Here is a 4758-nt window from a genome sequence, read left to right as displayed (position 1 = left end):
TTAATTTATATGTTTTATAATTTTTAATACGTGTTTTAAAATTGACTTAATTTTTTTATCTCCGGAAGTCGACTTCCAGTAATAATTTTTGATTTCCGGAAGTTGATTTTCGGTAATGATTTTTGACTTCCGGTGATATATTTTGACTTTTGGAAGTTGACTTCCGGTTATATATTTTAACTTCGGGAAGTTGATTTGCGGTGATATATTTTGACTTCTGGAAGTCATATATTTTGACTTTCAAAAGTCGACATCCGGAAGTATTTTTGGGGGTGTGATGTCCGTGAATTTTCTTAGATGGTCAAAGGGTATTTTGGAAATTTAAAAAAGTTTTGGAGGTGCAGAAGAAATGCTTGGAGGTGTAGGAAGAAAGACCTGCCAAATTAACAACATGCTCCAGATGCGGTCTACTACACATAATCCCATTCATCATGCTCCTTACTCCATCAGTATATGAAATAATTTTCATCTCCCTCCCACCTTCCTTAGGACTAGAGCTTGGTGTCAAGTGTCAAATAGGCATATATTTTTGTGCTTTAGAGAACTTCTTTTTAGAGTTTTCTCTTCTTTATTTTCTGTTTTTAGAGCTTTTTCATTCTCTCTTCTAAAAGTCTTAGTTTTAGTAAAAATGTGTTAAAAAAGGTGGTTTTAGAGTGAAATTTTGTTTGGTTTGTTTTGAGTTCTTAGGACTAGTCTAGTCTAGAGTTTCGTTGATTTTATCTTTGGTCCAAACATTTTTACTTAACTAATTTGAAGTTTAGATGTGCTTCCAACAGGTTGAAGATGAGAATTTAAGAGATGATGAAAGCCTAGAAAGCTGGCCAAGTAAAATTAGTCAGCTGCCAAATTCTATTTTATTAGAAGACAAACATCATGAATCCTAGTAGGAAGCAAGTGCGGAAAAGCATAGACTAATAGTTGGACAGATTACAATTAAGATAATGATATTCCAACAAAATTTTTTGACAAGGTTTTGACACAGCTTGCGTGGCAGCAGTTTTTTTAATTTTTAATAACTGAAAATCTTTGTTTGCACGTGCAGCTGAGAGGGAAAGAAAAATGAGATTAAATGTCCTTTAGAGAGAGAAAGAGAAGAGAAAAAAGGGGGGAGGTCCGTTCCGCAGTGAGAAGTGAAGAGAGAGAAGGTGGAAATACCAACTTGCGGCCGGAGTTAGAAAGTGAAGAGATAAAAGGGGGAAAGTGAGGCCTGGGTGGGGCGGCCGGAGTTAGAAAGTGAAGAGATAAAAGGGGGAAAGTGAGGTCTGGGTGGTTTCGAACTGAGAAAGTCAAGACAGAGAAGAGGGAAAGTGAGATTCTGGCAACCATTTGGGTTGGTGGTGGTGGTGGGTCGTTATCAGGCAATGCGAGAGTGAGAAGAAGTGGTCGACGACAAGGAATTCGTCAGCCCAAGCGTACAATCGACCATTTGGCGGAGCCCATTTAATTTGTTTAAGCCAAATGTAACGTTTTTCGGTCGTATTACGCAGAGGATGTGTATGTGGTTGTTTGGTGTTCTTTTCAAAGATAAACTGCATTCAAAAGCGGGGAGTTATGCGCACGTAAGTGGGGAGTAGAGTTTAACTTTTGCAACACTGCTACAATATGGAAGAAAAACTATTCTTAAGTAGCCTCTTCGAACCGTTGACCATGTAGTTGATAAATCACGACGTCTAATTGCCCAATTTAAATTGAATGATCGGAATTAGGTGGATTTAATATGGCCACACAACTGCATAAACAGCTGAGGCCGATGTGGGGAGTAAGGAAGGAGTACGTGGGGAGTTGAAGCAAAGTTTTCTCAACAAAGATGCAGGACATAGAAAAAAACCTAAGTAAAATGTCGTCAAGCCTTATTCTTATTTCATTCGTTTACAAATAAATTCCTTGGCGTGACTCAAGCGTTAGCCATTTTCAAATAATTTAATTTAATGTGACTAGACCCTCACAGAACCCCAAAGATATACTGCATTCAAAAGTGGGGAGTTATGCGTACGTAAGTGGGGAGTAGAGTTTAACTTTTGCAACAGTGCTACAATATGGAAGAAAAACTATTTTTAAGTAGCCTCTTGGAACCCTTGACCATGTAGTTGATAAATCACGACGTCTAATTGCCCAATTTAAATTGAATGATCGGAATTAGGTGGATTTAATATGGCCACACAACTGCATAAACAGCTGAGGCCGATGTGGGGAGTAAGGAAGAAGTACGTGGGGAGTTGAAGCAAAGTTTTCTCAACAAAGGTGCAGGACATAGAAAAAAACCTAAGTAAAATGTCGTCAAGCCTTATTCCTATTTCATTCGTTTATAAATAAATTCCTTGGCGTGACTCAAGCGTTAGCCATTTTCAAATAATTTAATTTAATGTGACTGGACCCTCACAGAACCCCAAAGATATACTGCATTCAAAAGCGGGGAGTTATGCGTACGTAAGTGGAGAGTAGAGTTTAACTTTTGCAACAGTGCTACAATATGGAAGAAAAACTATTTTTAAGTAGCCTCTTGGAACCCTTGACCATGTAGTTGATAAATCACGACGTCTAATTGCCCAATTTAAATTGAATGATTGGAATTAGGTGGATTTAATATGGTCACACAACTGCATAAACAGCTGAGGCCGATGTGGGGAGTAAGGAAGAAGTACGTGGGGAGTTGAAGCAAAGTTTTCTCAACAAAGGTGCAGGACATAGTGAGCCGGCGAAATGGTTGCCGGAAACCCTAAACCCACTGCACCAACAACACCACCGCCTCACTTTCGACCTTCTCTCTCCTCACTCTCAAACTGCACAACGAAGCGCGCCTGACTTCCCCCCCTTTTTCTCTTAAGTTTCTCTCTCTAAAGGACATTTAACATAAGCGTTGTTTCTCTCTCAGCTGCACGTGCGAACAAACATTTTCAGTTTTTAAAAATTAAAAAAACCGCTGCCACGTCAGCCGTGTCAAATCCTTGTCAAAAAATTTTGTTGGAATATCATTATCCTTACAATTAAGAGAGATTCAAAGAATGTTGCGGCATGAAGTTAGAAGTTTGGGCAAAGGGAAGCCTCACTAATTAGGAAATTGCATCTAGAAGTTAGAGAAGTCAAAGAAGAGATCAAAAGGAGCTGAATTAGTTTTATTACAAGAAAAATACCATTTACCTATAAATAATTATATACATATTTTAATTTGTAGCTATAAATAATTATATACATATTTTAATTTGTAGGTAAAGTAGGTATTACATAAAGATATGAAAAATAAGTTACATACAGATTTTTTTTAGGTAAAGTAAAAAAAAAATATTCTTACCGATTTTTCAGTATGTATATTTGACACCTTAGAGTGGAGATTTTTGTGAAGGTTATTGTTCGTAGGTAATGATAGGGATATTGTCATTCTTTTGTTTCTTGTCTTTGCGTTTTTTTATTGATAATGATAATATAAATGGATGGAGAATTTTGATTGTGTTGCGTTGTTGTAATATCGTGTGTGTCACTTGATTGAGCTTGTTTTGTTTATTTCTGATTTAGTTTTAGATTTGTTTTGTTCAAAACTCTTGATAAGACCAATTAAAGTTTAGCCAACAAAAATGCCGATATATATAGAGGTAATTACCTACGAATATTTGTAAGTAATTAAATTACGATATTTTTACCTACTTATTTTTATTAGGTTATCTATAGATAAATCACTTTTATCTACAAATTTTGAGTGTTATCTATAAATTTTTGCAGTAGATAATACCATTTTATTTTGTAGGAATATATTTGAAGAATATATTGAATAAGGTTAGTTGGTTCATATATATCTTTTTCTTTAAATAGGCTAGCCTAGGAGGATAAAGAAACACCACCACCACTAATAGACTATCATCCCTTCACACACGTATAACTTTGCTTCTAGACTTCCATTCATATTTTCTAGGAGTTCTATTCACATTTTCTAGGAGTTCTAATCACATTTTCTAGGAGTTAGGGTTGTATCTCGAAGGAGCATGGAGGCTAGATTACAATGTGAGCAAGCTTCCAAGCCACATATATATATATATATATATATATATATATATATATATATATATATTTCAAAAGTTGATATATTGATATATATTTTTGAAATTCATTCGGTATATATTTTTTGTACTTCCAGATGTCCAAATTCTTCACGGACATCCGAAAATATTTTTATCAGACATCCAAATATAATTTGAGAATGCGATCTGTACTACTGTAATTAAATGGTCAAAGAATAATTTTAAAATTTGAAATTTTTTTAGAGATGCTGAAAAAATCTTAGAGGTACAAGTAGAAATCCCTTATTGAAATTTCCGAAAGTGTATATTTCCGTGATAGGGTGCGAGAACAACTGGATGGAATATAGGAAAAAAATTGATGGAGTTCGGGAAGAAACAGCCTAAAAGGTATATGCTTCCAGATTTACTCAGTCCGCAAGGAGCCGAAGGGATGTTCTAAAGATTTAGACTTATTTTAAAGTGAAAATGTATACGTAAAATGAGAAAACGGAATGCAGGAAGAGTCATCCCTATTAGTGAAGCAGAGGAAGTTAAAAGTGTACCTGTATCTATAATAAGGTATCCTCTATTTAAAGTTATCAAAATGTCTCTAATTGTATATGCAAGGTTGCTAGAAAAGTTATCTAACATTAAAATACAAATACATGTTACAAAAATGTTTATTTTATGTTCTGTTCCATCCAGCAAAATTCAATTTTAACAAAGTGATCTACAATCAAGTTCACAAACTCTCATCTATATACACATA

This window comes from Vigna unguiculata, chromosome 10, assembly GCF_004118075.2.
Source record: "Vigna unguiculata cultivar IT97K-499-35 chromosome 10, ASM411807v1, whole genome shotgun sequence".
Taxonomy (NCBI): domain Eukaryota; kingdom Viridiplantae; phylum Streptophyta; class Magnoliopsida; order Fabales; family Fabaceae; genus Vigna; species Vigna unguiculata.
Note: the sequence above shows the minus strand (reverse complement) of the source record.